The following is a 22,489-nucleotide window of genomic DNA, read 5'->3' as shown; positions in this document are numbered from 1 at the left end:
TAAAACATTACTTTGCCGACAAAGGTCCATACAGTCAAAGCTATGATTTTTCTGGTAGTCATGTATGGATGTGAGTGAGAGTTGGACTATAAAGAAAGCTGAGCGCTGAAGAATTGATGCTTTTGAACTGTGGTGTTGGAGAAGACTCTTGAGAGTCCCTTGGACTGCAAGGAGATCCAATCAGTCCATCCTAAAGGAAATCAGTCCTGAATATTCATTGGAAGGACTGATGTTGAAGCTGAAGCTCCAATACTTTGGCCACTTGATGCAAAGAACTGACTCCTTGGAAAAGACCCTGATGCTGGGAAAGATTGAAGGCAGGAGGAGAAGGGGAGGACAGAGGATGAGATGGTTGGATGGCATCACCTACCCAATGGACATGAGTTTGAGTAAACTCTGGGAGTTGGTGATGGACAGGGAGGCCTGGTGTGCTGCAGTCCATGGGGTTGCAAAGAGTCAGACATGACTAAGCGACTAAACTGAAGTGAACTGATTGTGCCTCTCAAAAAGCTACAGAAGACATTAGAGAAAGTGGAGAAACACTGGAAGTATTTTCATTAATATAAAAGAACAAGATACAAGGCAACTACAAATACTAAAGACTGTCCTAAAGGCTTTTTCAAAGGGAGAAAAAGATTAATGTATAAACCCAGAAAAAATAAAAAGAGACAAAATTATCTAGTTATTGGTAATATAATCATATACATAGAAAATTTCATAACATACCAATGGATAAATTTCTAGAACTAGTTAGAGGGTACAGCAAGTAACTTTCTTTTTTATAACAATAAAACCATTTTAAAACTATAATAGAAAAATTCCCATTTATTTTTTCAAAAAATCTATAAAATAGCAAGAAGAGATAAGAAAGCCTTCCTCAGCAATCAATGCAAAGAAATAGAGGAAAACAACAGAATGGGAAAGACTAGAGATCTTTTCAAGAAGATTAGAGATACCAAGGGAATATTTCATGCAAAGATGGGCTTGATAAAGGACAGAAATGGTATGGACCTAACAGAAGCAGAAGATATTAAGAAGACATGGCAAGAATACACAAAAGAACTGTACAAAAAAGATCTTCACGACCCAGATAATCATGATGGTGTGATCACTGACCTAGAGCCAGACATCCTGGAATGTGAAGTCAAGTGGACCTTAGAAAGCATCACTACGAACAAAGCTAGTGGAGGTGATGGAATAACAGTTCAGCTGTTTCAAATCCTGAAAGATGAGGCTATGAAAGTGCTGCACTCAATATGCCAGCAAATTTGGGAAACTCAGCAGTGGCCACAGGACTGGAAAGGTCAGTTTTCATTCCAATCCCAAAGAAAGGCAATGCCAAAGAATGCTCAAACTACCACACAATTGCACTCATCTCACATGCTAGTAAAGTAATGCTCAAAATTCTCCAAGCCAGGCTTCAGCAATACGTGAATCGTGAACTTCCTGACATTCAAGCTGGTTTTAGAAAAGGCAGAGGAACCAGAGATCAAATTGCCAACATCCACTGGATCATGGAAAAAGCAAGAGAGTTCCAGAAAAACATCTATTTCTGCTTTATTGACTATGCCAAAGCCTTTGACTATATGGATCACAATAAACTGTGGAAAATTCTGAAAGAGATGGGGATACCAGATCACCTGACCTGCCTCTTGAAAAATCTGTATGCAGGTCAGGAAGCAACAGCTAGAACTGGACATGGAACAGACTGGTTCCAAATAGGAAAAGGAGTATGTCAAGGCTGTATATTGTCACCCTGCTTATTTAACTTATATCCAGAGTACATCATGAGAAACGCTGGACTGGAAGAAACACAAGCTGGAATCAAGATTGCCGGGAGAAATATCAATAATCTCAGATATGCAGATGACACCACCCTTATGGCAGAAAGTGAAGAGGAACTAAAAAGCCTCTTGATGAAAGTGAAGGTTGAAAAAAGTTGAAAAAAGTGAAAAAGTTGGCTTAAAGCTCAACATTCAGAAAACGAAGATCATGGCATCCGGTCCCATCACTTCATGGGAAATAGATGGGGAAACAGTGGAAACAGTGTCAGACTTTATTTTGGGGGGCTTCAAAATCACTGCAGATGGTGACTGCAGCCATGAAATGAAAAGACACTTACTCCTTGGAAGGAAAGTTATGACCAACCTAGACAGCATATTCAAAAGCAGAGACATTACTTTGCTAACAAAGGTCCGTCTAGTCAAGGCTATGGTTTTTCCTGTGGTTATGTATGGATGTGAGAGTTGGACTGTGAAGAAGGCTGAGTGCCGGATAATTGATGCTTTTGAACTGTGGTATTGGAGAAGACTCTTGAGCATCCCTTGGACTGCAAGGAGATCCAACCAGTCCATTCTGAAGGAGATCAGCCCTGGGATTTCTTTGGAAGGAATGATGCTAAAGCTGAAATTCCAGTACTTTGGCCACCTCATGGGAAGAGTTGACTCATTGGAAAAGACTCTGATGCTGGGAGGGATCGAGGGCAGGAGGAGAAGGGGACAACAGAGGATGAGATGGCTGGATGGCATCACTGACTCGATGGACGTGAGTCTGGGTGAACTCTGGGAGTTGGTGATGGACAGGGAGGCCTGGCGTGCTGCAATTCATGGGGTCGCAAAGAGTCAGACATGACTGAGCAACTGAACTGAACTGAACTGATAAAATTTCTATTTGCAAGTTCATAATGCATAATACATTTCGAAATGTGAAAAACCTATATGAAGCAATTTATAAAATTTTAAAAGACATAAAAATAATAGATTACAATAGAAAATATAGTGTGATGGTGGATGGGATTATTCTCTTTATTATCATGTCAGTTCACTGAAATGTAATTATTAGCTGCAGTTACAATAGAAATGCTTAAAGAGATTTTATGAGAGATTCCAAAATCCATCTGAAAGAGAAAATTACAAGAATACAGAGCCTTTACAATGCTCAGCTGGTAAAGAATCCACCTGCCATGTGGGAGAATTGGATTCAATCCCTGGGTTGGGAAGATCCCCTGGAAAAGCGAAAGGCTAGCCACTCCAGTATTGTGGCCTGGAAAATTTGATAGACTGTAGTCCATGGGATTGCAAAGAGTCAGACGCAACTGAGTGACTTTCACTTTCACTTTTTCTATATTCTTCTCTTTGCGACTCTATGGACTATACACTCCATGGAATTCTCCAAGCCAGAAAACTGGAATGGGTCACCTTTCCCTTTTTCTGGGGATCTTCCCAACCCAGGGATTAAACCCAGGTCTCCCACATGGCAGGCAGGTTCTTTACCAGCTGAGCCATAAGGGAAACCCAAAGAATACAGAAGATGACTGGAAAAGACAAGAAAAAAAATAAGAAAGAAACGTGTCCTTTAATATAACAAAGCATACTAAAAAGCTATAGTAATCATCACAGCATGGTATTGATTCAGGTATAAACAAGTAGATAATTAAACAGAATTAAGAATACAGAATGAAATCAATGAATGTATAGGAATTAAATATATCAAAGGTTGCATTGCAAAAAAATTCTTGAAAGGACAGAATATTCAATCAATGATTTAGGAACAATTAACTTTATCATGTGGAAGGGGAAACAAAGTTGTCTTATCCCTTGACAAATATGCACTCATCTATAAAAGTTCTAGGAGAAAATTTAGGCTAATATGTTTATAATTATTAGATAAGAAGGTGTTCTTAAGACAACAATGGAAAAAAGTAATGAATTTTATTATATCAAAACAAAGAAGAAAAAATTAGTGATAATAGGGAAAGTGTTTACATATAATATATCACCTAGTAAATAATATCCAGAATATATAATGAACTACAGAGAAAAGAAGAGACAAAAGAGATAAGCCATCTGCCTAAAAAAAAAAAAATGGACAGACTACAAACTGACAATTTCCAGGAACAATTCCAGACAATTTCCAGATGGAACTAAAACTTTAATGGAAGGGAACCTTACTCTTTCATCAGGGTTATTGGTACTGAAAAGAGCATCCCAAGAGAGTGAGATAAACCTGCATTGCTGTTTTTTCCCTTCTGTCACTTGTCCCAAGACATGAATGCAACGTGGGAAGTGGGGTAACTAGAGGTCCAACATTAGTTTCCTAGCCAGAAGACCAAAATGGAGCCACAGAGAAATAAAAAGTATGTAGGAGGTTGCAGAGAAGGGGGAGCTTAAGAGAACAATCCTATGAACTTGCTTGTGAAATCCTGGGCTCACCTTTGAATTGTGTGCATGCATAGATCTAATTCTAAAGAGCATACCAAAGGAGTTGAGAACTAAACTGAGACAGACTGTGTTCTGGGAACCAAACTGACCACTAGGTGGCATACATGCAGGATAGATTGGAATAGCACCGCAAAGGTTTGAAAATGGAACTTAGTATTAAAACCACACATGGCAGAAGGCTCATTGGAACTTGCAGCCAGAATCCAAGTGAGCTGACTGCCTCTTCACAACAAAATTTCAATAGTTTATATAGGATTTAAACAAGACCCAGAATCTCATAACAAAGTTACAATGGCCAGGACACAATCCAAAACTACTTGGCATACAAAAAAAACTAGGAAAACGTCAACTCTCAGGGGAAAAGACAATAAATGTGACATAAATATTGGGACTATCCAATAAAGACTTTAAAGCAGCTATTATAAAATAAGAATGAAACTGTTAAAATGAATGGAAAGATAGAAAATCTCGGCAGAGAAATAGAAACCATAAAGAGCCACAGGGAAATTTTAGAACTAATACAATAACTGAAACAAAAATCTCATTGGATGGACTTAATGGAGTGACAGGGGGAAAAGCTGTGAACTTGAAGATAGAGGAGAAGAAATTATCCAATCTAAACACCAAAGAGAAAAAGATGGAGAGGTGGGGGGCCGGAATGAACAGAGCCTAAGAAGCCTGTGGGACAATATCAAAACTGTCAAATAATTTTGTCAACACAAAAATTGTGTTGCAGAAGAAGAAGAGAAAAAGTGTAGTGTAGGAAACATACATGAAGTAAAAAGGTTAAAAAACTCAAATTTGGGGGGGAAAATAAGCTTACAGGGTCAAGAAGCTAAAATAATCCAAAGATAATAAACTCAGAGAAGTTCATGCTAGACATTTCATAATCGAATTGCTGAAAAATAAAGACAAGGGGAAGAATCTTGAGATCTGGAAGAATAAGAAAACAATGATGCAGCATTTCTTTTAGAAGAACAAAGAGTCAGATGACTATGGATTTCTTATCAGAAACCAAAGAGGCCAGAAGGAAGTGGAACAACAGTTTGAAAGTGCTGGGGGAAAAAAAGAGCTGTTTTGATTATGGTAGTGGTTATAAAAATATATACCTGGGCCAAAACTCATGGCACTATACACAATACAAGTCCTATGGTAGTTAAACAATGAAACAAGTTGCAAAAAAATAGTTTGTGGGTAGACCTCATCAACTAGACCTTACTTCTACACAGAAGAAATTTATTCGCAGCTTCTTCACATGCACTCTTAGTTACCCAGATGGCCAAAGTTACCAAATGTGTTAGAGGTTCTTTTAAATTATTATTTATTATTTTTGGCTGTGCTGGGTCTGGCTGCAGAGACCAGGGTCTGCTCTCTGGCTGCTCGGGTTTCTCTTGTTGGGAGCACAGGCTGTAGGTCACACGGGCTTCAGTAGTTGCGGCATGCTCCAGAACACAGACTCAATAGTTGTCATGAATGGGCTTAGTTGCTCCACGGCATGTGGGATCATCCTGGATCAGGGATTGAACCCACGTCTCCTGCACTAAGAGGTGAATTCTTTACCACTGAGCCACCAGGGAAGCCCCTAGACATTCTCAAAGCCAGTAAAACAGCCTCTGCTTACACTAAAGTTAGGCATGTCTGCAGAATTTTCAGCTTTTTTTCTTTTTTAAGGTCTTTGCATCACACTAAGGCTTTGTCTTTAATTATAAGAAAGTTTACCTCTCATGGCTTCAAAACACTAATGTCCTGGAGAAAATTACAAACAAAATAGCAGAGTTTCTGAGTTATGCTGATATCATTGTTTATCAATCATGTATGAGCTAATTATTAGAGAAACACATTATAGTGAAATAGAGTGTATTTGATAATAATGAGAAAAAAAATTACATGAAGTTAAAGTTTTCTAAGGTCATCTCATTATCCAAGAGGTACATAAAGGCACTGATTAATATTAACTTTTGTAAATCAAAAATAAATTGTTATATTTTCCTGGGTAAATACCAAAAGAATGAAAGGTAGAGCACATATTTAGTGTACTTAGAAACTAGTTGAGGGGAAATGAAATTATTAAAATATAAATCTATTCAAAAATAAGAAAAGAAAGGACAGAAAACTATGAGACCCATGAGATAGCACATGGATTTGAATTAAATTGAAATATATTAGTAATTAATAGTCAAACTACATAAAATCAAAACAAAACACAAGTGATGTTATTTCTAAGCTATATGTTATAAAGAAGCAGCAAGATTTACAGTGAAAAGGAAGAAGGAGATTTATCATGTAAATATTAACTAAAAGAAAGCTGACTTAGCCAATTTTAACATCTCTCTCTCTGTAACTGATAGAACAAGTACACTAAAGTCAGCAATATTGTCGAGCTCCTTTGAGCAATGCTATCAAGAAACTTGACCAAAGGACACATTTGTTGTGCCTGATAACTTATGAGTACACATTCTTTACATGTGTAAAGTAAAAGTGAAAGTTGCTAGGTCGTGTCCAACTCTTTGCGACCCCATGGACTTCTCCAGGCCAGAACACTGGAGTGGGTAGCCTTTCCCTTCTCCAGGGGATCTTCCCAACCCAGGGATCAAACCCAGGTCTCCCACATTGCAGGCAGCTCCTTTACCAGCTGAGCCACAAGGAAAGCCCAATAATGTATGCCATTCAGTCAAGGATGCTGTGAAGGACTTCTCTTGTGGTCTAGTGGTTAAGAATCCACCTGCTAATGCAGGGGACATGGGTTCAATCCCTGGTCCAGGACGATCCCACATGCCACAGGGCAACTAAGCCCCTGTGCCTGCATTGTTACAGGCTTAGTAGTGCAACGTTTAGACAAATGTTACCATAAAGTGAAACGTTTAGACAAATGTTACCATAAAGTGTAACATTTAGACAAATTTTACCATAAAGCTATAAAACAAACTTGGACAGAATGAAAACACATAGAGCATGTTCTGTGACCACTCTGCAATTATTCTAGAAGTTGACAACAATAGAAGATAACTAGAAAATTTTATTTTGATATTAATGAATACATTCCTAAATAACTGATGGTTTAAGGAATCATAATGGAAATTAGAAGGTATTTTGACTTTACTAATAATGAAAATGGTAAATAAAACTCATGTGATCCAGCTGAAGAAGTATTTAGAAGAAAAGGTAATGACTACAATACATATATTAAAAAAGAAAAAAACACCTAAAATAAACTTTTAAATGTAGAAAAAGTACAAAGCAAATCTAAATAAATGTAAAGGAATAAAGGAATTTATGAAACAGAGATGCAATAGTGAGGATCAGCAAAGCCAGAAATTTACTATTTGAAAAGATTTTTAAAATTGAACTCTGATAAAACCTGTCATTAAAAGAACACACATGCACCCAATATCATGAATAAAAAAGTGAAACAATTACCAATGCTACAGACATTAAAAATATAAGAAAATAATATTATAAATAGGGCTTCCCTGGTACCTCAGCTGGTAAAGACTCTGCCTACAATGGAGGAGAGCCCCGTTCAATTCCTGGGTTGGGAAGATCCCCTGGAGAAGGGATAGGCTATCCACTCCAGTATTCTTAGGCTTCCCTGGTGGCTCAGATGGTAAAGAGTCAACCTGCAAGGGAGAGATCTTCCCTGGGTTGGGAAGATCCCCTGAAGGAGGGCATGGCAACCCACTTCAGTATTCTTGCCTGGAGAATCTCCATGGACAGAAGACCCTGGCAGGCTACAATCCACAGGGTCACAAAGAGTCAGACATGATGGAGCGACAATATCATGAATAAAAAAGTGAAATAATTACCAATGCTATAGATATTACAAATAAAAGAAAACAATATTATAAATATTTTGTATACATTTGAAACATGTTATAGAGAAGTTGCTAGGGAAAACACAACTAAAGAATGATAGAAAGCTAAATATCATCGACTTCAAAAGAAATTGAATCAGTAATCAAAGATCTTATCACAAAGAAAAATCTAGATACAAGTCACTTCAACACTGTTTACAATTATTCAATTAGTAATTAATTGAATAATTTTTCAATTAGTAATTAATTGAATAATTTTTCAATTAGTAATAATTATTCAATTAGTAATTAATTAAATACTTTCAATCATACATGAACTCTTCTAGAGAATAGAAAAGAAGGAATCTCTCCAATACATTTTTCCTTGTGGGGGCTCACATCAAAACCTTAATGCCATAATCTAACAAAGAAAGTATCAGAACAAAAACTTAGAAACTATCATCACTCATGAATATATTTTAGAATTATTTTTAAAATGTTATATTGAATACAATAATATATAAAAAGAAGACAGCATCAAGTTGTATTCACTCAAGGTATACAAAATTGGTATATTATTACTACAGAAAATCAATCAATTAATTTGCCACATAAGAGATTGAAGAGTATGAGGTCCATCAATACATTATGTATTGTATTGCTGTGATGGCTGTAGAACAATATAAGGTATTAGCATTAATAAGAAAGTTTAGTTAGCTTGCTGGGTATAAATTCAATATAAAAAATCAACATTCCTTCAGCAAGGTTGCTGGATACAGTATCAACATACAAAAATCAATTGTATTTCTATAAACTTGCAATAAAGTCTGAAAATGAAATTAAGAAAACAATCCAATTTACTCTATCATCAGAAAGAATAAAATACTTCAGAATAAATCTGACAAAATAAATGCAAGACTTGTATATAGAAAACTACAAAACATTGTTGAAAGATTTAAAGAAGTTTTCAATAAATGGAAAGTGATCCCATGTTCCTGGATTGGAAGACTTCATATTGCTCAGATGAAAATATCCCCCAAATTGACCGGTAGATTCAATGTAAACCTAATCTTAACTCCTAGCTGGGGTTTTCTTTTCTTTTTCAGAAATGACAAACTCATCTTAAAAGTCATGTGGAAATACAAGGGATATAGAATATCCAAAATAATCTTGAGAAAAGTATAAAGTTGGAAGACTTAAACTTTCTAGTTTCAAAACTTACTACAAAGCTACAGTAACCAAGACAGTATGGTGCTGGCATAAGGATAGGCATATGGATTAATGGAACAGAATTGAGAGTCCAGAAATTAACCCTAACAGTTATAGTCTCTACATGTTCACCTATTCTGAACATTTCATATAAATGAAATCATTTAACATGTGGTCTTCGGTGACTGGAGTCATCATTTAACACACTGTTTTCATGGTTCGTCCATGTTGCAGCATATATCAGTATTGCATTCTTTTTTACAGCTGAATAATATTTTGTTCTATGAATATACCATGTTTTGTTTATCTAGTCATCATTTGATGGACATTTTGGTTATTTGCACTTCCAGATATAATGTAGAGAATTTAGAAGTCATCACCCTCATCCCTACATAAGAAAAAAAGCTAAACAAATGGAAAATCAACAACTCTTCTTAGAGCCACAGAAAATTGAAGTCATAGGGCAAACTGTTTCCCTGAAAACTAGAGAAACAGATGGATACAGAGACCCATATCTCACCAGGAGAATCCCAGGAGCAGAAGTCAGTACGATAAAAATATAAATTACAATTGACAGATTGCTGGAAGCTCAGCATAGACAAGCTTGAGAGCTAAAAACTCTGAAGGGGGCAGTCATGGGGATTCCCAACACTTTTATCACTTTCAGGAGCCTCTCAACCTCTCATGTAAAGATTTGAGAAGTTTCCCCTTGTGCTTCTGGCAGAGGAGGGGAAAAGTAAACATTTTAAAATATGCCCAGAGTCCTCTCTTCTCCTTGACATGGCCTACCCTCAAGGGAAACTATTTTATCAAAGCCTGACTGACTTGAGTTTTGCCCAAGTCTAACCAACCTGAGGAAAGGACACTGTTCAACTCCAGTCTCCTCTGACCTTGCTGTCTCACTTAAAGGGTGAGGGAGCTGAGGAGCACTTGTGATGCCCAGGAACACGGGCCTATTAAAAGACTGAAATCCAATGATAGAGTGTGTCCCCTCCCCTACCTCCGTCCACATCCTGTACAACAGGGATAACAGCTAAAAGATTGCAAACCTCAGATGCTATTTAAGAAGGGGTCTCTTGGGAAACTCAGTGACACCAGGGCAGACAAAAACAAGAACACTAGAAGAAAATTTAGCCTCTGACCATAGCTCCAGCTAGCAGTGAACACAGCCTAATTCCTAGCCAGACAAATGTAAAAGATTCCACTAATACTCTATTTGTTCCTTTTACACTGTATTTCACATTCAGCTTTCAACAAAAAATTGCAAGCCTTGCTAAAAGGCAAAAAAAAAAAAAAAAAGGACTGAAGAGACAAAGTATCAGAATCAGACTCAAATATGGCAGAGATTTTGGAATTATCAGGCTAGGAATTTAAAATAACTGTGATTAATACACTGGGGGCTTTAATGGAGAAAAAATGGACATGTAGGAACAGATGGGTAGTGTAAGCAGAGAGCTGGAAACTCCAAGATAGAACCTAAAGGAAATGCCAGAGATGAAAAGCACTATTAACAGAAATGAAAAAATGCCTTTGATGGGCTCATCAGTAGATTGCACATGACTGAGGAAAGAACTAGTGAGCTCGAAAATATTTGAGTAAAAACTTCCTAAATTGAAAAGCAAGGAGGAAAGGAAGGAAGGAAGAATATCCAAGAATTGTGGGACAATTACAGAGGGTTGATGTAATAGCAATAACAGAAGGAGAAGAAAGAAAGGAATAGAAGTATTTGAAGTAAAAGGATGTCCAGTCTCCTTACTTTGATTTCTAGATTCATGAATTCCCAATCAAAATGTTCAATAGGCTGGTTTTCTTTGTTTGTTTTTCTTTCTTTTAGTGAAACTGACAGGTTGATTCTAAAATACACGGGGCTAAGAGCCAAAGAATCTAAAGGAAAACAAAATGGAAAATCTTGCCCTATCAGATATTTAAGACACTACAAAGAGATAGTAGTACAGACAGTGTGAATACAGTGCTCATAGGAAAAGGAGGACGTCAAGGCTGTGTACTGTCACCCTGCTTATTTAACTTACATGCAGAGTACATCATGAGAAACGCTGGGCTGGAAGAAGCACAAGCTGGAATCAAGATTGCCAGGAGAAATATCAATAACCTCAGATATGCAGATGACACCATCCTTATGGTAGAAAGTGAAGAGGAACTAAAAAGCTTCTTGATGACAGTGAAAGAGGAGAGCGAAAAGGTTGGCTTAAAGCTCAACATTTAGAAAATTAAGATCATGGCATCTGGTCCCATCATTTCATGGGAAATAGATGGGGAAACAGTGGAAACAGTGTCAGACTTTATTTTTCTGGGCTCCAAATCCAAAATCACTGCAGATAAATCACCATCTATTCCCCATCTATTTCCCCTGAAGTGATGGGACCAGATGCCATGATTGCAGCCAGGAAATTAAAAGACACTTACTCCTTGGAAGAAAAGTTATGACCAACCTAGACAGCATATTAAAAAGCAGAGACATTACTTTGCCAACAAAGGTCTATCTAGTCAAGGCTATGGTTTTTCCAGTGGTCATGTATGGATGTGAGAGTTGGACTGTGAAGAAGGCTGAGCACTGAAGAATTGATGTTTTTGAACTGTGGTGTTGGAGAAGACTCTTGAGAGTCCCTTGGACTGCAAGGAGATCCAACCAGTCCATCCTAAAGGAGACCAGTCCTAGGTGTCCATTTGAAGGACTGATGCTGAGGCTGAAACTCCAATACTTTGGCCACCTCACGCGAAGAGTTGACTCATTGGAAAAGACCCTGATGCTGGGAGGGATTGGAGGCAGGAGGAGAAGGGGACGACAGAGGATGAGATGGCAGGATGGCATCACCAACTCAATGCACATGAGTTTTGGTGAACTCTGGGAGTTGGTGATGGACAGGGAGGCCTGGCGTGCTGTGATTCATTGGGTCGCAAAAAGTCAGACACGACTGAGTGAACTGAACTGAAACACAGATCAATAGGCTAGTTTCAAGACAAAGTTAGCACTACAGAACAATGGAGAATGGCCTCTTTGATAAATTATTCTGGATTTATCTATAAAATCCTCATATGGAACACAAATGAAGCTCAACTCCTATATCAAACCATGCAAAAAGTCAATTTCAGGTGGACTATAAACCTAGATGTAAAATGAAAACAATAAGGTTTTTAGGAAATAATAGGTGGTGCTAGTGGTTAAAAAAAAATACCTACCTTACAGTGCAGGAGCCATAAGAGATAGGGTTGGATCCCTGGGTCGAGAAGATCCCCTGGAGGAGAAAATGGCAACCCACTCCAGTATTCTTGCCAGGAGAATCCCATGGACAGAGGAGCCTGGCGGGCTACAGTCCACAGGGTCACAAAGAGTTGGACACAACTGAAATGACTTAGCATGCATGCACTGAGGAATTGTTTCTAACTGTCGGATGAAAACTTTATTTTAGAATAAGGCACAGAAAGCACTACCACAAAAGCAAAGACTGACAAAATTTGACTACATTAACGAAAAGAATTTGGTTATCAAAAGATGCCCTTAAGGCAGTGAAAAGGAAAGTACAGAATAGGAGAAAATATTTGTAATATTTTCTGACAAAGGGCTTTATATCTGAGAAACAAAGGATTCCTATCATTTATTTATCTAATTAAAAAGTCAGACAAATAGAAACATGAGCTAAAGGGTTGAAGAGATATTTAAAAGAGAATATCCAAGTGACCCAAAAAGAGACAGAAAAGTGTTCATCCTCATTAGTAATCACCACAGTGAGACACTATACCCCATGTGACTGGTTGGAATGCAAAAATTTCACAAAACCAGAGTGATATAGACCACCAATGCAAAGTGGACTATGAAAAGATCAAGTTGCAGAACAGGAGACATACTAAAGAAATATGATAACCTGTGATGGGAAATATCAAGGCCATGCTGGTATAATTTATTGGCTTACAGCTAGTCTGCCTAACTGCAGAGCCATTATGCATGTGAGTGCAAATTCTAATGAAAACAGCACTTCAAGAAATTGGCCCAGGTCTTGGAAGCAACATCTGAAGGCTAAGGTGGAGAGTCTGAAATTCCTTCCCATGAATTCTCCCAGAGCCCCTGATTCAGTCCCATGAAGAGTGTGGAAGTTCCCCTGACGTGGGCACCAGGGGAGGCCCCTTCGGTCTTCGCCCCAGGCATTGAGATGAGCCTTTCACGGTGGAGGGGGCACAACCAGGACAAGGTGAGCGTTTACTGGGCTTCCCAGCTGGTGCTAATGTTAAAGAATCTGCCTGCCGACGCAGGACATGCAGGTTCAATCCCTGGGAAGATTCCCTGGAGAAGGAAATGGCGATCCACTCCAGTATTCTTGCCTGGGAAATCTCATGAACAGAAGAGCCTGACAGGCTGCAGTCCATGGGGTCACACAGAGTCAGACACGACCGAGCACACACATGCAAGTCTTTTATCAATTGATCAAAATCAATTTATTCTCTAAGCAATACTCCTCCTCAAAATGTGTGATGAGTTAATGATTGTTGTTAACTGAAGCATAATAAGAGACGGGCTGGCTTTCATTCCTTTAGGCAGGCTGAGGCAATTTGTAAAGAAACCAAAGGAACCACTTGATTTGCACTTCAATCCAATCAAATATGCAACTTGCAATGTATCTGGTATATTCTTATCTCTTCCTAAAAGTGAGGTTTTGAAACTCTGCTGGAGTTTTAAAACTCTGCTGGAGGTTTCCTACTTTTGGAAACAAGGGATAAATGCGGACTTCCTGACAGGACCTGGACCATTAGGAGGCAAAGAATTCTATTAATAGTTTGGGTAAGAGAGCAGAGAAAGGCCAACTGAGGTTGGAGAGGACTTCCCACAGCATAGGATGTGATGGGCACTCAGGGAACGGTGGTGGTGGTGTTGGGATGGTGTGGATCGTTCTGAGGATGGCAGGGGGTGGTGGTGGTGGTGGGATTGATATTGGTGATGGTTAATAATGATAGTGGAGGACAACAAGATGGTGGGGAAGGGCAAGTTGAGGCAGTGGAGGCTGGCGAGGATGCATGGTTGGTGATAATGGTGGTGCAATAGGCTTGATAGTGATGGAAAATCTTTGATCCCTCATAGAAGAATGTGACTGGGCCATCAAGGCCACACAGCTGGGACAAAGAAGCCAGGTTAGACTTATACTACCCTGCTAGGGCTGGGGAGCCAAATCCACGATGAGAAGCTTTATTCCAAGTAAAGGGCAAGCTGTGCACTGTAAAGTTAGTTATTCTGGTGAAGTGGATTGAGGCGCAGCGTCCTCAGGATTACTCAGAAAACTCTCTGGCCAAAAATAGATGAAGAAGAGAGGCTATTCCAATGCACACTGTCTCTCTTCCTTCGTCCAATCAACCCCACGTCCTGAAGATGCTCCCTCCTCCAGCCTTCCCAATGACTCCGTCTCACTTCAGGCCCCATCTTGCTCATAATGACACCCAATTCCCTCTGCTTCACAGTCTATAGTCTTCCAGTCTGTGGCTTTCCACAGCCAGAAACCCAACTCTTTAAGTCCAGAGGCTTACAGAAAGATCTAGAGAGGGAAAGGGGCTCCTTGCGTGGGGGTCATAAGGCACTTGCTGAGGGAGAAATAGTACCTGGTGCCTATTCTGGGTCTCTCCATGAGTTACAAACCTCATAGCCCAAAGGATCTGAGCCGAAGCCTGGAGATTCTAGGGTTTGACTGGGCCTGCCCCACAAGGCCAGTGGCCTCTGAGCAAGCACACCTTCATATTAACTGAAATTGGCTCCTATGTGGCTCCCATGAACCTCTCTGGGCCACACAGAGCCAGCCTGCCTTCAGAGCATGTAGCTGCAGCTGAAAGGAACAGCAAGTTCAGTCCCAGGGCTCAATGGCTGGCGGATGTGATAACATTCTTATCATCAGGAACTGGGATTGCCAGGTTCTCCTATGGCTCAGGTCCAGGGTGGTGAGGTGCATTGGCTCTGGGGAGGCTGGGAATTCTGGGTAGGCAGAAGGCAATCAGCAGCCTCCCTTAAGGTCTAGTTATGCCTTCCCAGGAAGCTTAAACCCTAGACATTTTGGTACTGACATAGATGGAGTCATTTTGGTTTTTGTCCTCAGAAAATTGCATATTTTCAGTGGTATTTATTAAGTATTATAATGAATTTACCTCTTACCTTGAACAAGTGAGACTAAAGAGAATAGAAGCAGAAAACACCTTTATTCCTGCCTCTAGTAAAATCTTCAGTAGGTCCCATGGCTTTCTGATCACTCTTGAATAATAAAAAGCTTGTAGTCTCAAGAATCCTATAATAAATATGACCACTCCAGTGCAATAATCAAATCCTTCTCTTCACTGTCAGCTTCTCTGTCAGTGCATGGAAAACAGTGCTGGTCTGTAAGTGCTTGTGGAATAGATTCTCTGAGCCCCAGTTTCCTGATCTGTGAGAGATATTTCACACTGTGCTGCTTACCTTGTAGAGCTGAGGTGTACAATAGCAGAATAAAGTGACCCCGTGGTGTCTCTAGAACTCTGCATACCATGCTCTCTCTGGGAAGACTCCTCCTAAATCCCCCTTCCTGGCCAGCTCTACTCTTCCTCCTGACTTAGCTCCTGAGAAGCCTTAGATCCTGGGATAACCCAGGCTGAATTTGGGGTTCCTCCTTCATGTTGCCCTCTCTTGGAGCTTGATCACACTGTGCTTGTGTTTTCTTATCTCCTCTTAGATCCACCACCACAGTCTGCAGTGGTGTTTGCTGAATACACAGAAAGAGAGGGGAAGAGAGGAGTGTAAAATCCCTGATTAATGGTGATGAGAACTTAGCAATGTGAGGCTGGTATCAGATCAGATCAGTCACTCAGTCGTGTCCGACTCTTTGCGACCCCATGAATCGCAGCACGCCAGGCCTCCCTGTCCATCACCAACTCCCAGAGTTCACTCAGACTCATGTCCATCGAGTCAGTGATGCCATCCAGCAATCTCATCCTCTGTCGTCCCCTTCTCCTCTTGCCCCCAATCCCTCCCAGCATCAGAGTCTTTTCCAGTGAGTCAACTCTTCGCATGACGTGGCCAAAGTACTGGAGTTTCAGCTTTAGCATCATTCCTTCCAAAGAAATCCCAGGGCTGATCTCCTTTAGAATGGACTGGTTGGATCTCCTTGCAGTTCAAGGGACTCTCAAGAGTCTTCTCCAACACCACAATCAGCAATAAATGAGAGACAGGAGAGGTAAGGGATGAAAGCAGGAAGAAGAAAGAGGCAGGGTGGGAGAGAAAGGAGAGTGAGGACCAGAGACAGAGCAGCTACCAACTCACAGGCTTCCTGAGGTAGTTCAGGGGGCCAAGGGGTGGGGCCAGCTCATCCCCATCTCCTACTGAGCTGCTGGAGGAAGGAGAAGGTAACAGCATTAGCTGGCTGCTTCCCTTTCCCTGCTCCCCACTCTAGCCCAGCCCTTCTACAGGTGGCCTGTAGGCAGGGGGAGGGGGTAGGATTTAGAATAAGATGATCTCCAAAGAAATTCTCCCATCTTCCTTGCTCTTCCTTTGTTTTCTTGAAACAGAACATTCCTTGGACATTTTCTTTCAAGTTTTGTGTGTGATGATCTGTCTCAGACTCGGTGGAATCTGATTGTCTATCACGTTGGTGACTCAGATGAACTGAAGAGTCCCGTTTTAACACTGATTACACTAGTTTAAAAAATGGCAAAAGGAAATATAAATTACAGCACTAAGAATGGGAGAGGGGCCACCAGAAGAGTTTGAAGAAAATCATATGGGACCATCCTGATGGGCAGAGCAGAGAGGCAGCCAGAGATGTAGATGCCTGGGAGGTGAGAACCGCTGCTCATGGGGACCTGGGAAAAGTCAGTGGTCAGAAGTACAGGTACAGAGGTCAGGAGACAGCAGTGAGGAGAAATCAGGGTGAGTCCTTTGCCCACCTGGAAAGAGTTGTGTCCAAGAGAACATCCACTGTATGCTTGCCCTCTGTATTGAAGGAAGAACAGTAGGCCAAGATGGTACCCACCCCAGGCCAAACCAGAGGGTGCCTTATAGAACAAATTAGAATTTTGGGAGAAGGCTGGGAGCTCCTGCAGCCAGTGCTACCATCCCAGGAAAAGGCTTCCCCATTTTATTGAGGACTGGGAGAGAAGTGGCCCTGGCCATGACCCTTAAATGGAATCTTCCCAGTTGATATGCCAAAGGTTCCAACTTGGAGGAGAGGGCTGTTGAAGAAATAGATTCTATGATGGTAGAGAAGATAAATACCAGCCACCTATATTAAAACACAAATCCTTCATTTGCAGGTATAAATGTATAGCCAAGGACCCCCAGATCTTTGAGTAAAACCAACAACCCATAAAAAAAAGAGCTGAGATAAACAAACAGAACCATGAACCCAGAAGAAACAGAGATAGTGTAGGGAATAGAAAATTTAAAAAATCTACTTGGTATCCTCAGGGAGATTTTTAGGAGGTTTTTCTTTTATAGACAAAGAAAAAAAGTCATCAGAAAATAGAAAACAATGAAAATGTTCTTGGAAATTAAAACTGGAATTTTCAAACTTAAGAAATGCAAAGAAGTAGAAGAAATACCTGCAAATGGTAGGTCTCAAAATGTGAAACCCGACTAGCAGCATCAGTATTACTGGGAAATTTTTTAACATGAAAGTTTCTGAGTTCCAGTCCAGACTTACTAAATCAGAAACTAGGGGTGGGGCCCAGCAATCTGTGTGTTTTCACAAGCCTTCCAGAAGATTGGGGTACACCTCAAGTTTGATAATCACCGTGACCTAAGACATAGGAAAAAAAAACAGAGAGGTGAGAAACATGAGAGAAAAATCAAAAGATCTAGAGAATGAATGGAGGAAGAGTCATCGAAAAAGAAAACAGATTTCTGGGGAGTACACAATCAAATACATAATTTCAGAGAATGTCCTTAAACCGAATAAAGATGTAGAACTTTAAATTTGAGAGTCTTCAGAGTTGTATCTTCTCAGAATTGCTGGGAAGATTAGAGCTAGTACATGTAAAGAATGTGTAACATCTCACAGCACAAAGCAAGCACTCAGTAGCTATTATTCCCTTCTTGTTCCTTGGTTACTTGCTATGTGCTCTTCCAGACCTCTCTCTACACCTTTATAGAGTCCTGCTTGTAGTTTATTTTTTTCATAGGTTCATCTTACTGTACATCAGATCAGATCAGTCACTCAGTCGTGTCCGACTCTTTGCGACCCCATGAATCGCAGCACACCAGGCCTCCCTGTCCATCAACAACTCCCAGAGTTCACTCAAACTCATGTCCATTGAGTCAGTGATGCCATCCAGCCATCTCATCCTCTGTCGTCCCCTTCTCCTCCTGCCCCCAATCCCTCCCAGCATCAGAGTCTTTTCCAATGAGTCAACTCTTCCCATGAGGTGGCCAAAGTACTGGAGTTTCAGCTTTAGCATTATTCCTTCCAAAGAAATCCCAGGGCTGATCTCCTTCAGAATGGACTGGTTGGATCTCCTTGCAGTCCAAGGGACTCTCAAGAGTCTTCTCCAACACCACAGTTCAAAAGCATCAATTCTTGGGCGCTCAGCCTTCTTCACAGTCCAACTCTCACATCCATACATGACCACAGGAAAAACCATAGCCTTGACTAGACGGACCTTTGTTGGCAAAGTAATGTCTCTGCTTTTGAATATGCTATCTAGGTTGGTCATAACTTTCCTTCCAAGGAGTAAGCATCTTTTAATTTCATGGCTGCAGTCACCATCTGTAGTGATTTTGGAGCCCAGAAAAATAAAGTCTGACACTGTTTCCACTGTTTCCCCATCTATTTCCCATGAAGTGATGGGACCGGATGCCATGATCTTCGTTTTCTGAATGTTGAGCTTTAAGCCAACTTTTTCACTCTCCACTTTCACATTCATCAAGAGGCTTTTGAGTTCCTCTTCACTTTCTGCCATAAGGGTGGTGTCATCTGCATATCTGAGGTTATTGATATTTCTCCCGGCAATCTTGATTCCAGTTTGTGTTTCTTCCAGCCCAGCATTTCTCATGATGTATTCTGCATAGAAGTTAAATAAACAGGGTGACAATATACAGCCTTGATGAACTCTTTTTCCTATTTGGAACCAGTCTGTTGTTCCATGTCCAGTTCTAACTGTTGCTTCCTGACCTGCATACAAATTGTATTTAACAAACAAGATGTTCTCCAAGGTCAGCTCCTCCAGATTTACTTCAATGACTAGGCAGTATCCACACTCCACCTGCCTCTTGTTGATAAGTTTATGTCTACTTTTTTACAGTTATAAATAATGCTGTACTAAGTTTCAGGTCTTTCAGTGAAGGTACCAGTTTCCTTCATCAACACTTGATATTAAAAATGAGTTTAATTCTTGACACATGTTATTAAAAAGAAAAAATCCTCCTGCTGCATTTCACTGCATCTCCTTGACTTCAGAGGGGGTGACCTCTTTCTTGTGTTTGTTGAACATTTATGTTTTCTCTTCTATAAACTTTATGTTCATATTATTCATCTAGTTTTTTTTCATATCAAATTCTTGTATTTATTGTTTCATATAGTAGGAAAATTAACTTTTTCTTCTCAGTTGGTAAAGAATCCGCCTGCAATGCAGGAGACCCCGGTTCAATTCCTGGGTTGGGAAGATCTGCTGGAGAAGGGATAGGCTACCCACTTCAGTATTCTTGGGCTTCCCTTGAGGCTCAGCTGATAAAGAATCCACCTGCAATGCGGGAGACCCGGGTTTGATCCCTGGTTTGGAAAGACTCCCTGGAGAAGGGAAAAGCTACCCATTCCAGTATTCTGGCCTGGAGATTCCATGGACTGTATATTCCATGGGGTTGCAAAGAGTTGGACACAACTGAGTGACTTTTACTTTCACTTCATGTAACATATTTAAATTTACAGCACAAGGTTAATATTAATTTTTGAGGTGATAACTTTCTAATTTTATTTTTTTTCATATAGATAATTTTTGAAAACTAGCATTTGAATAGTTTTCTTATCCTGAGAAAATGTTGTTTAAATCATTCCCCTGTTTTCACATGTAAATACGCCCATTTCAGGGCTCTCTATTCTGTTTCAGTGATACATTTTTCAAATCCTTAGTAATCTTCCCCACCCTAACCACCATCACTACTACCAATCACCATTATTCTGTATCTTTTCCAAAATATTCTTATCTCTTCTTGAACATTTTTCTCCCAAATTTTAGAATAAGCATGCCAAGTTCATTTTATTTTACACTCACTTACTACTTTTTCAACATTCTCCCTCTGTGTAGATCCAAGTTTTGGACCTATATTATTTTCCTTCCCTCTAGAAGAACTTCCTCAAATATTTCTTGTTTAAAAAGGTCTACTGGCAACAAATTTCCCGAATTTTTGTCAGAGAAAGTCTCTACTTCTCTTTCACTTTTGAAGGAAATTTTGCAAGGTAGGGAATTCTAGGTTGGTGAGTTTGTTTGTTTTTTCTCTTGATACCTTAATTTCACTCCACTGCCTTTTTGTTGAAGTCCGATGTTAATTTTTACCTTTGTTCCTCCGTAGGTAAGGTGTTTCTTCTGTCTTCTTTCAGAATTTTTTTATTTTTGATTTTCAGTACTTTTGAAATGATATGCCTAGTTTTTCTTCTGTTTTTCCTTCCTTCCTTTCCTTCTTTCTTTTTTTAGCATTTATCCTGCTTGATGTTCTCTGAGCTTCTTCCCAGTTCTGTGGTTTAGTGTCTGACAGTAACTTACAAACAAAAATTTTTGTAACACAAACAAAATTTTTCAGTAATTATTGCTTCAAGTATTTCTTCTGTTCCTTACTTTCTCTTCCACTGGTCCTCCCATTACACGTATACTACACATTATTGTTGTCTCGCAGATCTTGAATACTCTGCTCATTTTTGATTGTTTGCTTTGTCTTTTAGTCTTCGTTCTCTTTGCTTTTCAGTTTTGGAGGTTTCTATTGAGATATTCTCTAGCTCAGATTCTTTCCTCAGTTGCTCCAGTCTACTAATAAGTACACCAAAGGAATTCTTTATTTCTGTCATGCTTCTTATCTCTAGAATTGGTTCCTCTGCTTACATTGCTCATCTGTTTTTGCATGTTGATAATCTATCCATTAGTTTCCTTAGCATATTTGTTGCTCTGAATTTATGGTCTCATAATTCTAATATCCTCCCCACTCCATGTCCAGTTCTGATGTTTGTTCTGTCATTTCAAGCTGTTTTTTGTCTTTTAGTAATGTTTAGTAATGTTTCTTATAATGTTTCTCTTGAAATATCCAACTCTGGTCAGCTCTAGTCTTCCACAAGGGAGAAGGGAAATTCCAAACTCCAGCCCCCTCTACCCATTCTGTCCCACTAGAAGTGCCCCCCCACCCTGCCCAATTCATTTAAAAAGCCCTTGTTTATAACTGCATTGAACCTATTAGTTAATTTGGGAAGAATTGACATGTTTATAATTCTGCATCTCTGTACCCAGGAACATGTTTAACATCTCCTTTTATTCAGGGTTGCTTTTTAAAAAGTTCAGTAACTTCTATAATTCTTGATAGATTTTTATATAAGTCTTGCACATTTTAAGACTTGCTTGTTCCTATTTTGTATAATTGTTTATAAAGCTATTTTTATAAAACTCTTTTTAAAAAGTCAAGTACCCTGTTAATGGTTTTAGTAAGCTATTCTTTACTAGGCCTTTTTTTTTGGGGGGGGGGTTGTTTTTGCTTTTTTTCTTACTTCTAATAGTTTGTCTAATAGCTTTATTAGTTCTAATTGTCAGCTGAGTCTCCTGCATTTTCTAGCTACTTGATGAAAAAACCTGGTGATGATTTTTGTCACCCTTCCTGCACCACCACCTGCCTTCCTATATTATTTCTTATTCATGTCTTACTGTATCATGAGATTTTGACAAATAAGGCCTGCAAGAACATGAAGTCACAATCCAAATTTATGGACCACATGAGAAAAGAAACCACCACAAATGAAAGTCAGCAAAAACATGAGCAGCTTGAGACTAAGAAATGTAAGAAATGGAATTAATAGATCCAGATTATTAAAAAGGAATGTGTAAAATGATTAAAGAAACAAAAGGTGTAGTGAAAAACATAAGCAACTACTTACGTAAAAAGAGATTTTTTTTTTTCAAAAAAAAAAAAGGATAACTTTGGGAAATGAAAAAAAAGAGACACTGAACTTTAAAACTCAAATTCCATTAGAGAGCAGAACAACTATAATTGAAAAAAAACTGGTAAATCAGAAGCTAGGTTACAAAAATCTACCCAGAATGCAGTGCAGAAAATTAAAACGA

The sequence above is a fragment of the Bos indicus x Bos taurus genome, chromosome 1 (assembly GCF_003369695.1).
Source record: "Bos indicus x Bos taurus breed Angus x Brahman F1 hybrid chromosome 1, Bos_hybrid_MaternalHap_v2.0, whole genome shotgun sequence".
Lineage (NCBI taxonomy): Eukaryota > Metazoa > Chordata > Mammalia > Artiodactyla > Bovidae > Bos > Bos indicus x Bos taurus.
This window is presented reverse-complemented; position numbering follows the sequence as displayed.